This window comes from Theropithecus gelada, chromosome 15 (assembly GCF_003255815.1).
Source record: "Theropithecus gelada isolate Dixy chromosome 15, Tgel_1.0, whole genome shotgun sequence".
In the NCBI taxonomy this organism is placed as follows: domain Eukaryota; kingdom Metazoa; phylum Chordata; class Mammalia; order Primates; family Cercopithecidae; genus Theropithecus; species Theropithecus gelada.
In genome coordinates, this window is record NC_037683.1 from 59,454,469 (window position 1) to 59,480,267 (window position 25,799).

Genomic DNA, 25,799 nt, shown 5'->3' on the forward strand with positions numbered 1-25,799 from the left:
TTCTTTCACATATATTTAATATTAATGTTTCTTATTCTCTCTCCATTTACCTCCTTGCCTTGATGTTTTTTACATATAACTTAATTATATCAGCTTTTAGATGATAAATAAAACTATTCTATATAAAACTGTTAACCTTATTGTTAACAATAAAGCAGTGCTATTTGGTATTATTAAAGCCCTAGTAGATGTGTCATTCACTTGATATATATTATTTCTCTGCCTCATAGCTACACTTATATATGTAAAAATGGGCTCAGAGAGCTGAATCAGCCACAATAAAGGGTAAAATACGGACTCAGGTTCACCAGAGTGGCATTGCTTAAGGTGCTACATGTACTTAGGTTTCACAAGTTTATGTGGCTGTGCAAGTAATTTCATTTTTTTAAATTATGGAATTAGAAAAGACAGTGTTTCTAGGTAAAAGTGTAAGTTTGTTTAGCAATGTTTATTTTGACATAGATGATTAGATAATCTAATAGAGATGTCTTGTAGAGCATTGAGAAGACATCAAAGAGAGACTGACAGGACATCTTTGACACCCATACCAACGTGAAGCTGAAGCTTTAAGATGCTATTAATTTTTATTGAGCAACATTTATGGAAAATGAAGGCTGAAAATACAGACTTGGGGACTATCCAAAGTTATGAAAATGTTAAAAAGAAAAATATTTCTTGAGTGCCAACAATCTACTATATATTAACCCTTTCTTTCCATAAAAAACACATGTACACTGATATGATTTTCCCCATTTTACAGACTGGAGCAAAATTGAGACCATTATATGTACTTTAATATAATAATATAGGTTATTTTATAGGTTATTAAACAATAGTATATAATATACGACTGACTCCAAAACACATCATCTTTCTCCTAAATCCCTTTATGCCAAAGGATGAAGGGAAGACAACAAAGGAGGCAGAAAAGAATGATGAGAAATGTAAGAAAACACCCCAAATAATACAAGATTATGAAATTCAGGGATGAGATTCTGAGGGAGGAAATGATAACAGTGTTGAATGCTGCAGAGATGTTACAAAAGGAAGGTAATGAGTTAAAGTCACACTTTAGTAGTTTGATTTGTCTATAATTGGAGTACCTCTGGTGATTAATATATCACACAATAATACTAAGTTCCAGGGGTTTGTTTTTATTTATGGCAGTTAAACTTTGCTGAGTGTACCAGGCAGACTGCAATACTCCTGAGGCTCACCATCAAGACCATGTTTGCTCTTGTTTAAAGGGTAAAGCAAGAAATTTTGGATAGCTAAGCAGAAATCCATCACCAATTCTGGAAAATACATACAAATAGTACCTCTTGCTGAATCTTTGTGTAGAAATGGCTAAAATACAGTTTTAACTTAAACATGTAGATAAATTTAAACAGCAACCTGTTGCATCCACCCTCTTAAGACATGTGTCATTTAGAACGCTCTTGGCTGCAACTAGTAGAATATTCAAATTAAATTTGGCTTAATAACAGCATTTATCATCTCCCATAATAAGAAGTCTAGATATAGGACAGTTACTGGGTTAGTTCGGTTGTTTGACAATGCCATCAAGGACACAAATATTTCTATTTTCACAGTCTGCCATCCTTGGTATGATAGCTGTCTCCCCCTCAGGATGGCAAAATGGCTGTGGTAGTTCTAGGCAGACACAATCTCTTCTAGAAAAAATAAAAAGAGAACTTACCTCTCATAAGGTTCTTTTCAGTAAAGATGTATGCTTTTTCCAGAAACCTTTCAGTTAACATCCCTCCTAGTCTCCTAGACCATGTCATGTGGCCATACTCTAACTCTATAGCTCATCGACTATCAAACAGCAGTGATTCTGCCATCCCCACCCCCCAGGAGCACTTAGCATGTCTGGAGATACTTTCTTCACAACTAAAGGAGTGCTACTGGCATGTAGGTACATAGAGGCTAAGGATGCTGCTAAAACATACTAAAATGCACAGGGCAGTTTTCCACAACAAAGAATTATCTGGCCCAAAATGTCAACAGTTCTAACATGGAGAAATCTCATTTCTAGATATTAAAAAAAAAGACTATGAAATAAAGGGAAGGCGTCATCTGGCATTTTGGAAGCAAATTGTCAAAACAAGGAAGAACCTTTTGGGGAGAACAGCTTTAGTGTAAGCAAGCAACATTTTCCACTACAGTATAACAAGGGCCTTCTCTAAGGAGTTAGAAGAGGAAAGGGAAAGTGCCAAGCAAAGATAATTTGCATGGAAAGAACTAAAGTTTGGTGGGTTTGGTGGGATGGAAGATGACAAAGAAGTAAGAGAGTGAAAGCAATAAAGAAATGGCCTTTAGGTTAAATATTGAGACTTATTGTGTTCTTCAGTCTAGTTCAACTCATACATTAAACTTTTCAAAAAACAAGGCATAGTCCCACTAATAAGTCTATTATAAATTGAATTGTGTCCCCAACAAATTCATATGAAGTGCTAACCTCTAGTAGCTTAGGATGTAACTTTATTTGGAGGATAGCATTTTTACAGAGGTAATCAGGTTAAAGTATGATAATTAGAGTGTGTTCCATATCCAATATGACTAGTGTTCTTATAAAAACAGAAAATTTGGACACAGGGATATGCAAAATGGAAAACAATGTGAAGAGACACCCGGAGGAGATGGACATCTACAAGCCAAAGAGATTGGTGTGGAACAGATCCTTCCCTTGAAGCCCTCAGAAAGAGCCAGCCCTGCTAACACCTTGATTTCAGATTTGTAGTCTGGAACTCTAAAGCAATAAATTTCTGCATTTAAGCCACTAGTTTGTGGTTCGAATACAGAATTGTAGAACAGAACAGCTGTTGACTTTGATAGCAAATTTCTTTGGTGGAATAGCTGAAGGAAACTGGTTTCTTTGGAACTAGACTTGGATAAAGATGCTCAGCACACATATTAAGTGAAAAAAAGGAATGGCATTCGTTAAATTATCTGTGGCTCTTGTTCTATGAAGACTGTAAGAAATAGTGTGAAATTGCTCTATCACTGTTGAAATAGTAATGCAATTGAGTGCAGTTTTATATTTTTTCCTATAGTCAGGAGTTTACCAATTTGCTAAAAACAAAGTCTGAACATCCAGGTTTAATCCTGGCTCCACAAGTGAATTTGGGAATACTAGTTAACCTCTCTGAGTTTCAATAATTCTTATATCATAGAATTAGTAACTATGAAGTCCTTGGCCTAGTTCCTGGCACAGAACAACTTTAAGAAGTAGGTGTAATTATCAGATTAAAAACCTAGTACAGAGTATGGTAGTATGTGGTATAAACCTAACAAATGTAAATTTGGCCTGCTTAATTTTATTTTTAAAATTAATTGAGTACTTTTGCCAATGCTAACTGACTTATGTTAGCACTTTTCCATGCCTACATAATCTCATGTAATTATCATAAACCTTTAGAAATAAATGCATGATTATTAGCTATATTATCTTCATCATACAAATGTAAAAAACTGAGACTTACGGTAAGGTAATTCAGCCAAGACAACTTAGCTAATAAGTAGAAGAACCAGGCCAGGAACCTAGGTCTATATGACCCCTTTGCCCATGTTTTAATCACAACTAGAATGGCCCTCTAGTTGCTTTCTTATCAAAGAAAGGGCACAATGATTCCACAGCTATACTTGGACCCGTAACAAATGCAAATTATCAGGAACTGTGGTGTTTATCTGAGCACATGGGGTTTTGATGTTGGCTTGTCAAGCTGTGTTTCTTACATGCTGAGATGTAACACAGGAAACCTGGTATTTAGACTTTGGCGAAAACTTACAATTAGATTTAGGAAAACATGGGAATTGTCTCCTGTGACATTTCTCAAACAACCAGGCTAGTAACTTGGTGGGTTGAGGAGGTGGGGGAGGAAAGCATTATGAGCTGAGCCAGAAAGGTCTCCTCCTTACACCCCCTCACCCTCTGGTGCAAAAGCACAGCTGGTGCATCCGCCTGCCTTCCAGGCAATATGCTTTTTCTGACCTCAGGCTTTGGTCCATATGGCATTGCCTCCCTGAGTAGAAAAGGAAAGCTGTTTTGTTTTATTAAAAATTAGGTTCATATATACAAAGTGTTGACAAAGGCATTACAGGAGTAAGAACCATTTGTTAACTTGTAACTTAGCAAGATACCCTAAGAGAAGGAAAGAGGGCTTCAAGGAGGCAGGAAAGTGCCTGCTTGCTGTTTGCTCAATACTAATCTCCAAAAATCCACTGCCTGAAACCAGACAAAAGACAAATTACATGGCTGTTGAGGAGTTTATTTTTCCAGATGGTCAACCTGAAGCCATACTTCACTGGCAAATTAAGTCTCCTACTACAGAGAAATCCAGCCCGATCATGTGTTTAATAAAAAGTGCAAAGTGTTCTTCTCAAATGAATAATTTAGAAATGTGGAATATGCCAAAGGGAGTGTAAAAAGGGGAGCCCTTGGCACATATTGGGTTTTATCTTTCATGTTTGGTCGGTTGGTAAGTAAACAAAGCTGTGAAAACAACTTCCCAATTGTCCCAGGGACTCCTGCTTATATTGGTCTAATTCTTTAAAGACAGCTCTTGCCTTAGTACCTCGCAAAGATCAAGCCGTTTCTATTTCTGGATACCCAATGAGCTGATCTTCTTTAGTATTTCCCTATGGCAAGGAAATACACATGGATATATGATATACAGGATAGATTATATATATGTCATATATATTTTATATATATGATATATAATTGTTAATAAATATATAATATAAATATATATAATTTTATATATAATCTATCATTCTTATGCCTTTGCATCTTCACAGCTTAGCCCCCACTTATGAACGAGAACATACAATGTTTGGTTTTCCATTCATGAGTTATTTCACTTAGAATAATAGTCTTTTATTACATCCAGGTTGCTGTGAATGCCATTATTTCATTCCATTTTATGGCTGAGTAGTATTCCATGGTGTGTATATATATATATATATACACCACATTTTCTTTATCCACTCATTGACTGATGGGCATTTGGTCTGGTTCTGTATTTTTGCAATTTCAAATTTTACTGCTATAAACATACATGTGCAAATACCTTTTTTGTATAATGACTTCTTTTCCTCTGGGTAGATAGGAGTGAGATTGCTGAATTAAACGGTACATCTACTTTTAGTTTTGTTTGTTTGTTTTTGAGACAGAGTCTCGCTCTGTCATCCAGGCTGGAGAGCAGTGGCACGATCTCGGCTCACTGCAAGTTCCACCTTCCCGGGTTCATGCCATTCTCCTGCCTCAGCCTCCTGAGTAGCTGGGACTACAGGCACCCGCCACCATGCCCAGCTAATTTTTTGTATTTTTAGTAGAGACGGAGTTTCATCATGTTAGCCAGGATGGTCTTGATCTCCTGACCTCATGATCTGCCCACCTTGGCCTCCCAAAGTGCTGGGATTACAGGCGTAAGCCACCAAGCCCGGCCGACTTTTAAGTTATTTAAGGAATCTCCACACTCTTTTCCATAGAAGTTGTACTAGTTTACATTCCCAACAACAGTATAAAAGTGTTCCCTTTCCCCCCACATCCATGACAAAATCTACTTTTTTTTTATTATGGCCATTATTGCAGGAGTAAGGTGGTATAACATCATGGTTTTGATTTGATAATTGGTGATGTTGAGCATTTTTCCCCATGCTTGTTGGTCATTTGTGTAGCTTCTTTTGAGAATTGTCTATTCATGTTCTTAGTGCACCTTTTGATGAGATTGTTTGTTTTTTTCTTGCCAATTTGTTTGAGTTCTTTGTAGATTCTGGATATTAGTCATTTGTCAGATGTATAGATTTTGAAGATTTTCTCCCACTGTGGGTTCTCAGTTAATGCTGCTGACTGTTTCTTTTGCTGTGCAGATGCTTTTAATTAACTCCCATCTATTTATCTTTGTTCTTGTTGCATTTACTTTTGGGTTCTTGGTCATAAAGTCTTTGCCTAACCCAATGTCTAGAAAGGTTTTTCTAATGTTGTCTTCTAACATTTTTATGGTTTCAGGTTTTAGATTTAAGTCTTTGAACCATCTTGAGTTGATTTTTTTATAAGGTGAGAGATGGGAATCCAGTTTCATTCTTCTACATGTGACTTGCAAATTATCCAGCACCATTTGTTGAACAGGGTGTCCTTTCCCTACTTTTAATTTTTGTTTCCTTTGCCAAAGATCAGTTGAATATAAGTATTTGGCTTTATTTCTACATTCTTCATTCCATTTCATTGGTCTATGTGCCTATCTTTATAGTAGTATCACATTGTTTTGGTTACTGTGGCTTTGTAGTATACTTTGAAGTTGGGTAACGTGATGTCTCCAGATTTCTTCTTTTTGCTTAGTCTTGGCATAGCAATGTGGGCCCTTTTTTGGTTCCATATGAATTTTAGGATACTTTTTTCTAGTTCTGTGAAGAATGATAATGGTATTTTGATGAGAATGGCATTGAATTTGTAGATTGCTTTTGGCAGTGTAGTCACTTTCACAATATTGATTCTACACATCCATGAGCATGGAATATGTTTCCGCTTGTTTGTGTCATCTATGATTTTTTCAGCAGTGTTTTATAGTTTTTCTTGTAGCGGTCTTTCACATCCTTGGTTAAGTATATTTCTACATTTTTTATTTGTTTGTTTTGCAGTTATTGTGAAACGGGTTGAGTTCTTAATTTGATTCTCAGCTTGGTCACTGTTGGTGTATAGCAAAGGTACTGATTTGTGTCCATTAATTTTGTATCTTGAAACTTTGCTGAATTCATTTATCAGTTCTAGGGCTTTTTGAATGCATCTTTAGGGTTTTCTAGGTATACTATCACATCATTAGCAAACAGCGACAGTTTGACTTCCTCTTACCAATTTGGATGCCCTTTATGTCTTTCTCTTGTCTGAGTGCTCTGGCCAGGACTTCCAGTAATATATTGAATAGAAGTGGTGAAAGTGGGCACCTTTGTTTTGTTCCAGTTCTCGGGGGGACTACTTCCAACTTTTCCCCGTTCAGTATAATGTTGGCTGTGGATTTGTCATTGATGGCTTCTGTTACCTTAAGGTATTTCCCTTCTATGCCGATTTTGCTGAGGGTTTTAATCATAAAGGAATGTAGGATTTTGTCAAATGCTTTTTCTGCATCTATTGAGATGATCATGTGATTTTTGTTTTTAATTCTGTTGATGTGGTGTATCACATGTGTTGACTTATGTATGTGTTAAACCATCCCTGCATCCCTAGTGTGAACCCCACTTGATCATGGTGGATTATCTTTTTGATATGCTGTTGGATTCAGTTCGCTAGTATTTTGCTGAGGATTTTTGCATCTATATTCATCAGGGATATTGGTCTGTAGTTTTCTCTTTTTGTTATGTCCTTCCTTGGTTTGGATATTAGGGGGATACTGGTTTCATAGAATGATTTAAGGAGGATTCTGTCTTTCTCTATCCTGTGGAATAGTGTCAACAGAATTGGTACCAACTCTTCTTTCAATGTCTAATGAATTTCCCAGGTGTTCTTTGAGCTGCCTGTATTGGGATGTCTAGATCTCTAGCAAGACCAGGGAAGTTTTCCTCAATTATTCCCTCAAACATATTTTCCAAACTTTTAGATTCCTCTTCTTCCTCTGGAAAACCAATTATTCTTAGGTTTGGACATTTAACATAGTCACAAACTTCTTGGAGGCTTTGTTCATTTTAAAAAAATCTTTATTGTTTGTCTTTGATGAATTTGGTTAATTCAAAAGCCTTGTCTTTGAACTCTGAAGTTATTTCTTTTGCTTGTCCATTTCTATTGCTGAGATTTTCCTGTGCAGTTTGCATTTCTCTAAGTGTGTCCTTGATTTCCAGAAGTTGTGACTGTTTTTTAACCATGCTATCTATTTAACTGAAAAAATTTCCTTTCATATCCTGTATCATGATTTTGATTTCATTAATTTGGCTTTACCTTTCTGTGGTACTGTTTTGATTAGCTTAATAATCAACCTTTTGAATTCTTTTTCTGGCAATTCAGAGATTTCATCTTGGTTTGAATCCATTACTGGTGAGCTGGTGTGATCTTTTGGGGGTGTGAAGAAGCCTTGTTTTGTCATATTACCAGTATTGTTTTCTGGTTCCTTCTCATTTGAGTAGACTATGTTAGAGGGAAGATATGGGATTCCAGGGCTGCTGTTCAGATTATTTTGTCCCATGGGATGTTCCCTTGATCTGGTATTCTCCCCCTTCCCCTAGGAATGGGGCTTCCTGAGAGCCTAACTGCAGTGATTGTTTTTGCTCCTCTGGGTCTAGCCACCTAGTGGAGCTACTGGGCTCCAGACTGGTACTGGGGAGTGTCTGCAAAGAGTCCTGTGATGTGATCAATCTTCAGGTCTTTCAGCCTGGATACTAGCATCTATTCTGGTGAAGGTAGCAGGGGAGTGAAGTGGACTCTGTGAGGGTCTTTGGTTGTATATTTTTTTTAGTGTGCTGGTTTTGTGTTGGTTCATCTCCAACCAGGAGGTGATGCTTTGAAGAGTGCATCAGCCAGGCACGGTGGCTCACACCTGTGATCCCAGCACTTTGGGAGGCCCAGGTGGGCAGATCACAAAGTCAGGAGATTGAGACCATCCTGGCTAACATGGTGAAACCCCGTCTCTACTAAAAATACAAAAAATTAGCTGGGTGTGGTGGCGGGCACCTGTAGTCCCAGCTACTTGGGAGGCTGAGGCAGGAAAATGGTGTGAACCTGGGAGGTGGAGCTTGCAGTGAGCTGAGATCGCACCATGCAGTGAGCCAAGATCACACTATTGCACTCCAGCCTGGGCGACAGAGCGAGACTCTGTTTCAAAAAAAAAAGAGTGTATCAGCTGTGGTCCTATAAGAATGATGCAAACTTGTCCTAGGGATGCCTGGTTAAGTATTCAGGTTTCTCAGGTGATGGGCAGGGTCATAGAGCTCTGGAGAGACTATCACCTTTGTTTTTGGCTACCAGGGTGAATAGAGAAAAACCACCAGCTGGGGGCAGGGATAGGCATGTCTGAGCTCAGACTTTCCTTGGGTAGGGCTTGCTGAGGCTACTGTGGGGGATATGGGTATGGTTCCCAGGCCAATGGAGTTATGTTTCCAGGGGGGTTATCGCTGCCTCTGCTGAGTTATACAGATTCCCAGGGAACTGGGGGAAAGCCAGCAGTTACAGACCTCACCCTGCTCCCACATAGCTGGCAGTCCTAAAGGCTTGTCTCATTCCCACTGTGATCCCCTAACAGCAGCAAGTCTATTTCCAGGCAGCTGGAGACAAGGGCTGAGAACTTTCCTCAGACCATGGGAACCCTGCTGAGAAAGCAAGCAGACACATTTTTTTGGCATCTCAGGGAGCCTGTAGAAGTGATCCAGTTCCTTCAAAGGGTCTGTGGATTCTTTCAGCTTTCCTGGTATGTTCCGGCAGTAGTTCTTGGAGCAAAAGTTCACGATGTGAGTCCCCACATGCTGCTCTGTTTAGCTGAGTGGGAGCTGCAAGTTAGCCCTGCCTCCGATCTGCCATCTTAACCCTAAATAACTAAAATGTGTATCTTCTAAGGCATTGATTGCATGGAGACAGAGAATGACAGAGTAAGCTATAAAAATAAAAGAAAATAAAAATCAATCCATCCATCCTACTGTTCGTCAAGTTTAGTTATTATAATCATTGATTCCATCAATGCAATTTTCCAAAGCAGAATTATATTGGGCAGCAGAAAGTAGAAGAAGGAAGGAAAATGGTTCCTCAGAAATTAAGAGTCCAGTGTCTTTATGATAATAATATTGATAGTAATAATGGCAGCTCTCATTTAATTAAATAAATCCTGATTGTGTGTCAGGGAGAAGGCTAAGGACTTAACATATATTTGTGTCATTTAACTTCACTGCAACTCTAAAATATTGTAATTTCCATTTCATAGATGATGAAATAGGCCTAGAGGTTTGTTATCCTGCTAGTAATTGATGGTGGAATCAGGACTCAAAACCTGTCAGTCTTACTTCAGGGATCTCATGATTAACTCTTATGCTCTCTTTTGTTTATTTATGAAACAAGCATTTACTGAATTCCATGCATCATCTAAATATTTGGGATTCAGAAAAAGACACTCTTCATTCAATGAACTATCCATTTATTGGGGGATGCATACATGAAAAAAAAAAGTGTAACAAGCTGAAGTATGTGCTAGAAATAAGTTGTGGAAAGATGTCCAGTGGCCCAAAATAAAGTGACCTCTACTGACTCTCAGGAAGGGGGAATGGAGAGAGCTCAAAAGCAGCAAGTTAACATCTAGAATACCTACCTTTTGGCTGTCTCAAACCTAAGAGAAATGTTCTAAATAGGATTTGTTCACTAAAAATGTTTGGTTGTGCTCTTGATTTTTCCTAAGGTTCTGTTTTTAAATCCCATTAAATAGCCCTGTTTAAGATACGGTTAAAGTAGAAAAACGTATTCTATATTAAAAATTTCTTTTGTAAGGCCGGGCGCGGTGGCTCAAGCCTGTAATCCCAGCACTTTGGGAGGCCGAGACGGGTGGATCACGAGGTCAGGAGATCGAGACCATCCTGGCTAACACGGTGAAACCCCGTCTCCACTAAAAAATACAAAAAACTAGCCGGGCGAGGTGGCGGCGCCTGTAGTCCCAGCTACTCGGGAGGCTGAGGCGGGAGAATGGCGTGAACCTGGGAGGCGGAGCTTGCAGTGAGCTGAGATCCGGCCACTGCACTCCAGCCTGGGCGACAGAGCAAGACTCCGTCTCAAAAAAAATAAATAAATAAATAAATAAATAAATAAATAAATAAATAAATAAAAATAAAAATTTCTTTTGTTTCTGTTCCATGTCGACAATCCCTTTTGTCCTTATGGGCCTTCTTCCTCTACTTAATAATTCCTAACAGATACACTATCTTTCATTTAGTTCCCTTGAAGCCCAGTCTCCATCCTGCTACCAAGGTGAACTTTCTAATATAAAAACCTGGTATCACATATCCCTGTTAAATATCCTTTATTGTTTCCTCTTATCCTTTTTTGAGTGTGTAAATTACTTTTGTAACTTCAACTTCCTCCATACACCACCTTCATAACAACTACTTTATTCAGTGACAATTTTTTTCAGCATTTTATGCAGCCCTTCTCTAAATAATCATGAAACCTTGTAATGTGGGAGATTTTATCCTTTTTTATAAGTGAGGGAACAGAGGATCTAAGTGATTGAGTAAGTCACTCAAGTTCATGTCACAGACTTCAGGATGACAAGCAATATTGTCTTCACCAGTAAACAGGGTGCACTTTTAGGCAATGAACTGTCTTATTCATCTCTCTATTACCAATAATTAACAAAATGCCCGATAATGAAAGAATCAATGAATGAATAAATGAGGATGTGTTTCCAGTTCTGCTGTATATAAAATCTGGATTTTTATTCCACATTCCTTGCATCTTATTCTCTGGTTGACTGCATTTCATAGACCTCTTCAAACCCCTATTACAAAGGAAAGCCAGCCTTTGGTTCTTTCCTTTATTGGTTCTTTCCTTTATTGGACTCCATGTGAAATCACCAATCTACCTAGACTCCTCTTCCTTGTAGGTAGAAAGCCTAATTGTGCATGATCATGCAAGTTCTCTGTTATTCACTGTTTGTAAAGGGTTGTCAAAATCTGTGTGATGTCAGTGTTTTGTGGATTCAAACTACCTCAATCCATATTACAGCTCTATCATTGTTATAAATGGCCAAACATGGAGAATTATTGTTGGAACATATAGGACAAATTAGAAAGAACAGGTGTTGCAATTGCCCCACTGAGATATAGTGTCCACCTTAATAGAAGTTTTGGAGAATAGATAGGTTAACACATGTAGAACACTCAGAACAGTGACTGGGATAAAGGAAACATTCCAACTGTTTGCTGTCACTAATATAATCCCATCTCACCTTCATGTTCATGCTGCAGTAGGTGGTGTAGATATTATTATTACCTTGATTTTACTAATAGTGGCATAAAGAAATTAAATTCCAAAGTTGCTGAATTCTAATAAGTAGAAAGCCATTTCCACAAGCTTTTGGACACATGATACACAGGAGTAAAGGGGGAACTTGAAACAATGAAGGAATATCTCTCCGAGTCAGCATGGTGCAGAAGCCCCAGATGGAAACACCCAGGTAGGGTCCTTAATAGGGTTTTATATTAGAGTTTTTCCAATTGCATTTCCACTCTGTTCGTTGAGTACAGACCCTGAAGATGAAATGAATAAACTAGATTTTGAAAAAGTATATTATTTCATAAATGGTTGCCTTTAAATCACAAAATAAATTATAAAGATGCAGACAGAGGCCACTAGATATTGACCGACCCCGACTTCACCTCCACTGACTAATTCTGCTTACTAAGAACTTTATGCACATTGTCTTACTTCATCTTATTTTTCAGATGAAGAAACTGGGAGACTACAGCTCAGTATGAGTAGAAATAGGACTCAAACCCAGGGCTGTCAGACTTGCAAACCTGTGCCCCCAAATAGTTTTCTGTCATATATATGTAATCATAAAAACAGCTCAAACTTATATTTAAGTATGGATAACTGAGAAACATTATCTTTATATTCTTTCTTGTAAGTCAAAGATTGTGACATGCTTCTTTTTGATAGTGGGCCACATGCCTTGTCCTGCTTTATCTCACTGGTAATACTCATACTACAATAGATTTTTCAGATGCCTAATATAAGGCTATCAGTTTATGCTAATTCCAAAACTAATAAGAATGTTCAAAGGAAATCAGAATGTCATTTGAAATAACAAATATGATGCAATGTGATTTTGCCATTACACTATCAAAGACATTCCCTATATTGATAAGTGAAATTGTCTACTGTAAACAGAATCACATATGAGGCCCAAATCATGGAAGACCCGGATACTTCTTTCATTCGTTAATATATCTTGAAAATCAAACTTTTCAAGGAATATTGATGGATATGTAGGGCATTTCCTGATGATTAAAGGACTTTCAGGAGCTACAGACATACAAAAGCCTACTCACATTAGTTGCTCAGTAATTCTTTAGAAATCCATGCTCATTTTCAGAGTCATTTTGCACTCATAGATTATCCTTAGGAGATGAGGAAGATAAAAGTCCTAACAAAGAACACATGAAGACCCTTTTGAACTAATATGCAAAAATGCAATCTATGTCCAGAGAAATCACAGCATAGTACTGTAAACCTTTATTATCAGACACTCATCATTTCAGAGTTGGAAGGGGTCTCTGAAGAGAAATTACAGAAACTCCGTCCCTCTTCTCCTAACTACCCTGTCCACCAACAATAAAACATGAATGCATGTTCTGTGTAATATTTTTACATGAAGTTTTCCACTCTCTGTAGTCTCACTGCAGTAACTACCATTTGATATGTGAAGGCAATAGATAGATAAGCAGCGGTATTTCATCTTAAGACTTTTGAATGAGACATAGGAACTGCAATGCACCCTCGGAGATTCTATTAGCAGCAGTGCTCATGCATTTAATAGACAATAATCTACAATCTATTCTGTGTCTTTTCTTTTATCTGTGTCTCTTTTCAACCCATCCTAACTCTACCTATTAGTAATAGTTATCTTTTAACATGCCTCATCCAAAAAGCTTTTAATGACTATCCCAAACTATGTGACCTTTCTGAGTTTCTACAATATTTAAAGGCCAACCTTCCATAACCTTTCATATTATGTTTGTTAGATTAAAAAGTTGTTTGTACTATATTTAGTAGGATCTTATCTTTCTTCTCCCATTCTTTCTTTTAGACCTCAGTACCTACCTTCATCCAGAGCAAAGAGAGAATCTTCAGGAAATGCTTAAAGTTGGAAATTGTGATTTCATGGGAAAAGACTCATTCAGTAAGCTCACCTAAAAACCTTTATAGTGCTCAAAATTCCCACAAATTAACTGTATCTTTAGCATGTCTCATTAAAACAATTCAACTGCAAACATCATGAAGAAAGAGAAAACACCATATTCTCAGTCATGAAGATCTCAATAGGAGTGCATTTGTAAAACCAACTAGTCACTGATCAACAAAGCCCTGGGTAACTGAGACCCAGAGCTAATAATTAAAATAGCTAAAAATTGCTGAAATGTATTAAGGACATGTCAGGCACAATTCTGGCTGCTTCATATGCATTGACTCATTTAATTTTTAATCACAATTGTACTATATTGGTTATGTAATCGAACATATTACAGATGAGTAAACTAAGGCACAAAAATGTTAAATAACTTGAACAGAGTTACACAGCTTGTAGAAAATGGGGGCCGGATTTGATTGCAGTTAGTCGGATCCCCATGCTCTTAACTACATTTCACTATAATTAAGTTTGAGAGAAATAAGAGGAATCAAAGTCCTGGACTCGTGAGTTCTCCACTAAGAAAGAGAGGCCTGGGTAGCACCAAGGGTAGTTAGAACACAGCATGAAACTGCTATGTGGATAACCAGGAGTGTAGCATCAGCTGCTTACTTTAGAATATTTTTATTTTTATTTTATTTTATTTTATTTTTTGGATGGATCCTCATTCTGTCACCCAGGCTGGAGTGCAATGGCATGATCTCGGCTCACTGTAACCTCCACCTCCCAGGTTCTAGCGATTCTCCTGCCTCAGCCTCTGGAGTTGGGATTACAGCTGGGATTACAGGTGCCCACTACTGTGCCCCGCTAACTTTTGTATTTTTAGTAGAGGCGGGGTTTCACCATGTTGGTCAGGCTGGTCTCGTACTCCTGACCTCAGGTGATCTGCTCGCCTTGGCCCCCCAAAGTGCTGGGATTACAGGTGTGTAATTTTATTTAGTGCAGAATGATTCTAGTTGCTTTTGATTTATCCATTCATTCAACAAATGATTACTGAGCATTCAATATTTGCTAGGCTCTAAGCTAGGTAATGGAAACATAAAAGTTAATAAAACTCAGTTTCTTCTCTCAAGGAGCTCATTCTTATGATGTAGCAAACATTAAAAAATAATAATAAATCTTATAGTATAGGTATATAAAGTTAACCCATGAGACCAGTTGATTGCTTTTCTGTCTGAGGGAATCAAGGAAGATAATTTATATGGAAGTGATATTTTGGAAGACTTTGAAGGATGAATCTGAATTCTCTGCGTAAAGCAGAGAAAAGTCAATCCAGAAAGAATAAAAGGCAAATCTAAAGCTCAAAGATAAGAAAGTATAAAATATGTTCATAGAAATACAACAGAAGTATAGGGTTTGTGGAAGGGGATGGTGGTTCATGATCCTGGAAGGCAGGCTTGGTCCTGATGCAGGATCTTGGTGACTCATGAAGGAGTTTGTACCTGATTCTATACACAATGGGGAGACATCAAGATTTATAATTAAGGAAATAATTTCTGTATTTTGGGAAAGCTTATTCTAGGAGCAGTGTTGACTATAGGATTAAGATTAATAGAATGGAGATAGGAGGCTAGTTAGAAGGCCATTGCACTGAGATAAGACACTGAACTGAGTGTGGGTGGGAAGAGGAAAGACACGTTTTGAATTAAAATTGGAAGAACTAGATGACAAACTAGGAATGGTGGCTTGGGAATGGGAAGTAGTCAACATAATTCTTAGATTTCTAGCATTTATGACCAAGTAAGTGATAACAACATACACTGACATGTAAAATACACTTCAAGTAAGCTGAGGGGTATGAGTCATAATTACACCAAATTGTTATGGTATCTTTTTATTTTATTTCAGACGTCAGCTCAAGCTGTTATTTTCATCTTGATGAGTATCTAACTGATTCTTATCATTTGGATTTGGAGTATTGATCATAAACAGCATGTTGAATGATTTAATGACAAAACACATGTGACTACATCTGTTCCTTATGCAGTTTTCTAGGAACACCAACACCCAGAGTAGAATCCAGCTTTATCATGAAAGAACCATATCTAAAAGATGGGGCCAGTTCTACTTTCCCAAGTATTTACGCACACCTACTCCCTAAAAGAAACAACAGGTTTGAAACCTTATCCAATTCTTCAGATAAACTTGCTATACAAACTTTCAGCTGTCTGCATGTAAAATTATGTTGGCAACTTTAATCTAACATACATATTTTGATAGTTAAAACAACTCACTGGGATTTAAAGGCATTTCATAATGTTTTCAAGTATTTTGGATCATATGTTTTGGTGGCTATATAATATTCTAACCCCACTATTCCATTTGTTTATTATTAAGATGTCAATTATCATCATCAGTTATACAGACAAGCTGAATATCTCAATCACATAGATAAAGCAAACTATTTTTGAGAATATTTGTATGCTTATCTTTCAACACAACAGCTACAAAATTTGTTACACTATTATCCTCTTAACCAATCATATGTAAAAGAGTTGGTCCTAATCAATGAAATTATTACCTACTTTCATATTACCTTCCATAAATCTCAAAAATACACTGTCTCAAAAATAAAACCTACTAAGATTTTTCCCCAAAATTCAGAAACCTGACTTTCTGAGATTATTTATTACTGATATATAATAATTGCACATATGACTTTGTCCAGCAAACATGATGAAATAAGCAAACAACTGAAGAACAAAAGGAAGAATGAAATAATCTTCATTGTGAACAATAAAAATCATTTTACAAAGCGAGATTAAGCAAATGCTTAAGGATGTTTTATCTTGTCTCTAAAAACAACACTTTTAGAATTTCTTGGGGTTCACAATTGTCTTTACTCTTAACAGCAAACAAGACAAAACAAAAAACTAAACAAGACAACTATAATCTATGCTTTGATTTGGAGAGAGATTCATAGAGTAGGATAAATAATCTTTCACACAGATATTTTACTGTGAAAGATAACATTTTGATGTATTTATTCTAACTGAATCTATTTTCTGAAAACAGCTTTATTATCACCTGGTGTTAGTATCTCACTATGCTTTTCATTACATATAACTGAGTAGTATTCACAATCATTTGCCAGCCAACAAAGACAGGCACTATGTTTTTTGAAGAACAATACATGCTCTGCTAGTCTTTACACTGAATTGTTCACCTAATAGAAAATGAAAATACATACCTGTATCTTTTTGTGAGTTTCCTGTTGCTATTCCTGCTCTGAAGTAAGTGTCCTAAGTTAACCAATAAATTGGCAACCCTACTAGCTCAAAAATACTTCCCTGGGGAGATTTGTGTTAAATTAGCATTGCTGCTAAATGCTTTCAGGAAGACTATACAATTATGGCCAGATGAACACATTCCTCATACAATTTCAGGATTAATATTAGTCTCCTAACAACCTAGAAACCAAGATCATAATTACCGACTGTCATTTCCCCCCATTGTCCAGGTAACTGGCCCTCAATATATGACCAATTTGAAACCTGGGAATCTTGAGAGAAAGCATCAGGTCTGCTGTTGGAAAATTGAATTCAAGTGCAGCCCTGCTCCCTGAACACTCATATTCTTCCTTTCTTTTTTTTTTGGTATTTGTTCATCCCTATTGTGCAGAGCTATCGTTTGTGCACACATTCTGTGTTAGATTTTCTACCCGATTGAGCTTGAAAAACCAAAGCTTAAGTACTAAATGTTTCCCTAAGGCCTGAATGGACTTAAAAGGACATAGGTGCAAAAAGAAAAGAAAGGAAAATAGGGGGAGAAAACACGGCTTGTTAAGTTGTTGCAATAATCTCATGCTGAGAATAAAGACCTTCAGAGTTAAGAGAATGAAAAACACTCTTCTAAATAGATTGCTTGCTTTTGTTGCACAGGTGGCAAGGCCTGGAAATATAAGATACGGGAACAGCAGGGCAGCCTGCTAGCATTTCATTAAGCTTAGAGAATAGCAGAATTGTGGAGTGGTTTCTTCCCACTTTACAAGAGACACAGGCTTCTTGACAACTTGGACTTCAGAGGGCTGATTTGCTGGTAAAAGAAACAGGAAATACTCTGGGAAAAGGGTATATCTCCTAACATTTTGCAGAGATTTACCCCTTTTCCCCTTTACTAAAACAAAGTCCTTTCACATGAAACATGAATTTGTGATCATCACTGTTTTGGACTTTCCATCATTAAGTAACTCTCATACCCTTAATATAAAGTCAGTGTCAAATAACATGACTTCAGAGAAAATGCTGTCTCTAAACATTGTCACTTAAAATTATATCAGGTTAATGTACCATGGCATTGGGCAATTCCATTGATTCAGGTACTAAATCGCCCTACTCAATAAATGAACAATAAAACAAAATGAAAGAATACTGATGTATATGACGAGTTGATGGGTGCAGCACACCAACATGGCACAAGTATACATATGTAACAAACCTGCACGTTATGCACATGTATTCTAGAACTTAAAGTATAATAATAATAAAAAAAAGAATTCTGAATATTGGTGACTGTGAAGAACAGAGGGAAATTTAAATTAAAACGTACGTGTTGGCTGCTTTCATCTGTCTCCAATACAATGTAAAAAATAAAATTAGCTGGCCTCAACTCATAAGTTATATTTCCCTACCCAAATTTAAAGAGTTTAGGATCCTTAATCTCATGCTCCACTGATTTTAATTGGTGGTTATTTCCAATCAGATTGAGCATTTGCGTTTCCGTGTCATTTGATTTTCGAAACAACCATTTCTAACTTTGGGAATTCAATCTGAATATGAAAATCCAACTTGGGAAACAGCAGTAGCAATTAATATTTATTGAAGGCTTAACTAAATTCCAAGTCCTTTGTGAAATTATTTTCAATGCTGCATTTTGTTTAATCCTCACAATAAATGGCTTTCTCATTTTCTGTATTTCAGGAGGAGAACGCTAATGGTGTGAAAGGTTCTCACCGGCCCAATGTCACAATTGTGTTTGGGACTTCGCAATACCACTCTACCACTGTCCCCATGCTCACCCACAATGTTAACACTTCCCTCAAATTCAAAATGCTTATGACCTCTGCATTATCAGAAAGTCACAAAAACTTCTCTTTTAGTTTAAAATCACAGTGTCTACAAAGCAAAAGTTTTAGTATACAACGAAGGGAGGGAGCAAAAGAGAAAATTAACTCATGTTTACTGAATGTTACAATGTGCTAAATTCTGTGGCGTGTGCTTTCTATTTGCTAACTCATTTCATCTTCACCATACACAAGGAATATCATCTCTACAATGAAAACCGAACAAAACAAAAACCTAAGGCTTTAAAGTTGTGAGGTTAAGTAAACTGCATGAGTTCTCACATTTCATAGAGAACCAGAACGTGAAACCAGGTCTGTCTACTCCTGTCTTTTCCACTTACCAACCTCTTTTTCCAACCAAACTAATTCTACCTACACCATTTTGCTTCCTCCCCTCAGCTATCAGTCTTCTCCCTACAGCAGAATCACTTCATTGGCATGTTCAGTGAGATACATGCAGTAACTCATTGAACCAGAGAAATCCCTCACTCACCTATTTATTCATCCAATCATTCATTCAGGAGTATTTATCAAGGACTTACCATCTGCCAGGTACCAAAGAATGAGATTCATCTATATTATCTTCTTAAGCTTCAGAAGAACCTTATTTTATTAATGTAAAACAGAGGCTTTGAAAACTGATTACCTGTCCTAAGGACACATAACTAGTATCAAGTCCCATCCACCATACTCCACTGCTTATGTTGAAAATGGCCAGAACAACACACAAAAGAAATTATGTATTAAATACAGTGTCTCCATGTGGTAAGCTAGTTCAGCATTGTTTTATAGATAAGAAAGAAAAGCGTGGCTCAGAGAAAATAAATGTCTTTAAACAGATAGTTTAACGACCTTGTGGCAATGAGGACATTATTGTTTTTGAGTTTTTGATTAGCTGTTAAATTCATGTTCTTCAATACTTACTGTCTTACATAGCTCTTTAGGCTGTCAGAAAAATAATTCAAGGAAATGCAAAAGCAACATGTAAGAAATAATTTCAACTTATTCCAAAGAATGATTAAATATATGATTCAAGGTACAATGAAAGTTTAGGTAAAATAAACCAGAGGATTGTGGCTTTATATAATATATATTAGTGTAAATTTCTTTTCTATACTAATAGACAAGGTGAGAGGACACTCTCTCTCAAAGAAATCTGATTCATCTCAAAATATCTGAAGCTGGCCCCACTTGAAGTTTCTATCTCCTACCCTATCTCTCATTTACTTAATCAAAATTAGTCATTAAGCACTTTACCATGTGCAAATCACATATAACCCTAAATATTTTCTTGCACTAAAGGCCCCAGATAAATTATGGTGACAGTGGTCCAACTCTGTAAATACACTTTTAAAAACTTCTTGAACTGCACATTTACAGTAAGTGAATTTTACAGTATATAAATTAAATTTTGATAAATGTTATCCCTTTGAATTAGGCATATAGGATGGAAAACTTTATAAAGACATTGTCACATAGTGAAAAGAACATAAACTTCGGAATTAGACTTAGTTTACATCTTCTCAATTTGGTTGTCTTGAACAATTCAGCTCAGAGTGTTATTTTTCTCATAGGTAAAATGAGAAAGACAATGTGTACCATCACAGAATAATTATGAAGATAAAAAGAAGCAATACAAGTGCCCAGTAGAACATAAAACCTTAAAGCTCAGCAAGTCCTTATTTTAAGAATTGATAATGGACCTTTTGGAATGGAACTATAAAGGGATAGAGACGTTAAAGTCTTACATCCTCTCCACTACTCCAATGTTGGCTCAAGACAATAGCAGCCTCAGCCTTCATAGTGGTGGTATTCCTCACCTCCTTTAACTGTTCGTGTCACCCAAGCCAGCAGTTCCATATATCTCCTTTTTCTCACCCTTTAAGAAGTGCTCATGGCCCGGCGCAGTGGCTCATGCCTGTAATCTCAGCACTTTGGGAGGCCGAGGAGGGCAGATCACAAGGTCAGAAGTTAGAGACCAGCCTGGTCAACATAGTGAAATCCTATCTCTACTAAAAATACAAAAATTAGCTGGGTGTAGTGGTGGGTACCTGTAGTCCCAGCTACTTGGGAGGCTGAGGCAGAAGAATTGCTTGAACCCAGGAGGCAGAGGTTGCAGTGAGCCAAGACAGCGCCACTGAACTCCAGTCTGGGAGACAGCCTAGGGGACAGACAGAGACTCTGTCTCAGAAAAAAAAAAAAAAAAGTGCTCACAGCCATGTCCCTAGTGAGCCTTCTAGTTGTTGTCATACAACTTCCTAAAGTTGGGTCAGGGAAGTTAGTCAATGTAGCACCATCCTTTGACAATCAGACCTGATGTTCAGACACTTCCAGTCATTCCCCATAGCCAGGCATAGATTCTGACTTGAATTCAAAGTGAGCTTTATACTTAGTAAGGATAACTCCCAATGGTATAGGATTGAGAGGTACTGTTGAAAGTGGTTTACATTCAGCTTTTACTTGCCAGCTTACAGCAGATATTCTTATTTCTATGACTCTGTGGCTCACAGGGAACTAAATGGGAATCATCTCTTTGCATTCCACAAGAGATATGCAAAGAAAACACTAAAAGGAATTTTAAGATGCCTTCATTATTAATATTCAAAGTCAATATTTAAATTCCCAATAATGTATGCTCCAATAATTATGGAACAGTTTAGATAAAGCTTTTTAATTAAGTAATGATATTTTTTCTGAATTTTTGACTGAGAGCAATTTACTTACCTTGTTAGGTCTATGGATGAGATGTGACTTCATAGCCAAATATCAGTGATTCTGATTGCTAAAAAATAAAGGAACTTTTTAAGGAAGATAGCTATTCTAAAAGGTTTAAACTGCACAGATCTTACATGAAGAAACATCAGACTCTATCTATTTCCTTTCTGAAAGCTGTTACAGCTTTAGAACAATAATAACTTGTTAAAAGTCCCTGCATTTTCAACCACGGAATACCCCTTTTTGTAAAACTGCTGCATGTGTACAATGTTAGGAAAGCTAAGACAAATTGTACACCTATAAGTTGTATACCTCATTTGTGCATGTTTGAATAAACATATGGATCATAAAAATTAGTTTGGGAAACAATATATTGTTAGCCCAACCTTCTTTGCGACAAATATATGGCATTTGCTCATTGTGATTAGTGGGATCAGTAAGGCAATTTTCCTACTTTGGACTATGCCTTTTCCATTTCTTTTGGTCTTGTTATCATTATGCTTTAATTTTTTGTTCCTCAGGCTCTATCTCCAGTTTCTTCTGTTCTTAAAAACAGTCTTTTTTGTTGATCTTGTTTATTCCTCTAGTTTTGACTACTACTTAGAATTTGATGACTACAAATTTAAGTGTTTCATACTTGAACTTTCTTTTGAATTTTTCATATAACCAGTTATTTATTAAAATGTGTAGCCTAATAATTCCATATGTATCTCAAATAAAGTGTGTCCTAGATCAAACCAATCATCTTTTTTTTCATTTCTCAAACATGATTCTCTTTCTGTGTTCCATACTTTCTCCCAGTTTTTAAGCTGAAAACTTCAGGACTACCTAGTTCTTTCTTATCTCTTAACTACACATTCATTTGCACAACCAGGTCCTTTTAAATCCACATCTAACTTTTCACTGTAATCCATCTTTGTTTTCTATCCCCTTTCTCTTATTTCTGCCCAAGTTCATCTTTCTCATAAATTGTTACAAGACCTCCTTCCCATTCATGCTATTTCCCATGCAACCTACATCTAGTTGATCCTTCCCATTGCTACTCTATTGATCTTTCTAAATACAGAAATAATCAGGTCAATTATCTGGAGACAAAAAATTACAAAACTCAGGATATGGTATTAAAAGCTCTTCATAACTTGCCTAAATGTGCCCCTCCCAAAATCTTCTCCACACATTCCCTATCATAACCTTTTGTGTTCCGCTGCTTGTCACAATTGGTTTCTCTATATTCTCTGACCAAATTGTGCATTTAGTGGACAATGAATAACAGTATTTTCTCTGAAGATGTGGTATATTAAGGACAGCCACCAAAATTCTGGGAGTCTTTTTCCCGTTTTCTTGATTTTGGGCAAACATACAGAAATGATACTGTCTTCCTAAGTGCTAGCCTTAAGAGGCTCACAGCTTATGCTTCCTGTCTCCTGGAATACATGCTCTTGAAACCCTCTGCCATGCTGTGAGAAAGCCCAGGTAGTTTCATAGAAAGGACCCCAGATGGCAGCCCTAGTTGATCTGCCAACCAACAACTGGCCAACAACTTACTAAGCCAGCCACTCCAGCTGAAGCCACACTGAGTAGAAACAAGCTGTGCCTGTCAAGTCCTGCTCAAACTGAAGATTTATGAGCAAAATAAATAACTGTTGTGGTAAGCTACTATGTTTGGGGGGTTTTGATATGCAGCAATAGAAACCTGAAATAGCACTGAATGAACACCTTTCCATCTTTCTCTGCCTGATAAATTTCTTTTTGTTCTTAAAGATACAATTCAAATGTCATCTTACTTCAGAGTGCAAAGCCTTCCCCAGTCTGTTGAGGCAAGGTTAATTACTCCATTTTGTGCTTCTCCACTACTTAGTACATTCCCCTCTACAGTGTTGAATGTCCACCCTCCAAAAAACACTGTAAATTTCTTTTTTCTTTTTCTTTCTTTCTTTTTATTTATTTAATTTTCTTTTTAGAGATAGAGTCACGCTCTGGTGTCACCCAGGCTAATTCACTGCAACCTCTCCGCCTCCTTGGTTCGAGCAATTCCTGTGCCTCAACCTCTCAATTCTGAGTAGCTGGAATTACAGGCTTGTGCTGCCAAGCCCAGCTAACTTTTGTATTTTTAGTAGAGATGGGGATTTGCCATGTCGTCCAGGCTCGAACTTCTGACCTCATGAGATCTGCCTGCCTTGGCCTCCCAAAGTACTGGGATTACAGGCGTGAACCACCATGCCCAGACTATAAATTTCTTATGAGTAAGATTTGTATTTGTACTCTAATGACTAAAACAATTGAATTACTTGAACATTTAGTGTGGTAAGTCGTATACTGTGGTAACTTCTGTTTTTAATTTTATTCTGCTATCCACAAACATTTATTGAGCTCTGTATACCAGGCAGTATATTATGTGATAAAAATGCAGCATGAATAAGGTATAGCCTCCTGACCTTAATAATCATGTCATCACGTTATCCCAAATCACTTTTTCTGTGCTATATGGCACAGATTTCTGGGAAGTCAACCAAGTGCATGTCCAAGGGCTCAAGTACATTCAGAGATCTTACCGGGGAAAAATATTGTCCTTTCCATTGATCCTCATGAGTTCCAGGAAGAACAGATGGTGACTGTTCCAATATCTTGGCAGAAAAACCCAAAAAACTCCACAAGAACTCTTCAAAGTTTCACAAGAAAATTAAAAGTCTACTTTCTAAATGTGTAGTAGTGAAAGTCTTCAATCACCAACACATAATATTCAAGACCTAGGCACATGCCTCAAAAATAAGTCATGACTCACCTGGGATCCAAATTTTACCAAATACTTGTTTTATCTATTTGATATATAAGAAAAACAGTGCAATGAACATTGAAACCATTGTTGCTTTCAACTCTGTATGCTCTGGGCTGAATGTGTGGTCCTCAAACTACTGTCTCAAATGTCCAAGGAATAATGTTCATAAATTCAGATTTAATATCATCTCCCCAGGTTTATAAAGAAAAAGAAAAATACCATTTGAATTAAGTTGCACTTTTATAAAATCATTATGCATTGTTTTATTTATATAGACTGTTAGATTTTTGAGGATATGTACTTTGTCTTATTAGTCTATAAACCTCAATATCTAGCACAATGCCTGACCATATACTGGGTGCTTGATAAAATAAGAGAATTAATTAACTAACTTAAACTAGTAAATATATAAACAGCAATAACTTTACCTTCAGTACACTGTCAGTAAAAGTGTCCCTGCTCAGAAAATTGTGTTTCCTCTTATCTGACAATGAGAAATACATATTCCAAGAGTTTTCCCTTTTTGTCTTAGCTGTCAGGAAAGTCTGGACTAAATTTTGTGTTCCACCGTAACTTTTGTAGAGATGTCAAATTGTGAGGAAATTACGTGCATTCTTGTTCATTCAACAAAAAGATTGTTAGCTTGATTCTCATTGCCAAATATACTTCAATGCAGTAAAGTTGCATTTCACTTAAAATCATCCATCCTTCTCAATGACATTCCCCCTCTCTCCCTTTTCCATAAATTTAAGCCAGTGAGATTCTATCATATGTATATTCTAACTTAATCTGACTTTAGGAATAGAGTCCAGAACAAAACAAAGAACACAAAAAATCAATGTGTTGAATATCTCTAGAAAGAAAAGTATTAATTCAAAATGAAAAAAATTCTTCTTAGGACCAAATGGACTACATGAAACAAAGTTCTACATCTGTGTAGCTTACCTGTGCTACACATTTATAGGCACATGGGATGGGTTGTAATACAGTGAGTTCCCTAACACAATTTAAAAACCTGACATCAGCAGTTTCTCCTACAGTACTAGCATGCTGGTTTTCAGGAAGAAAGAACTGTATCAATAGAATCAAGTAAGACCACGGTCTCCAAGAGGCAGACAGATGGTCCTCACAACATTAGACTCATGAAAGTACACGGCTCAAAACAATTCTGATGTTACCAACTGAATATAATTCAGTACTTATGGGAGCTCACCAATAAAGAATGATAATCTCTTCTCCCTTATAAAAGGGATAAAACTGAGTTTGTTTGCACAGACTAGAGTTACAGAGAAGGCCTGAAGTATGGAGGGCTCATAAGCCTATTTGGTTACAGATATGATCTTTAACTTTCCCTAGATGAAAAAGCCAAAAA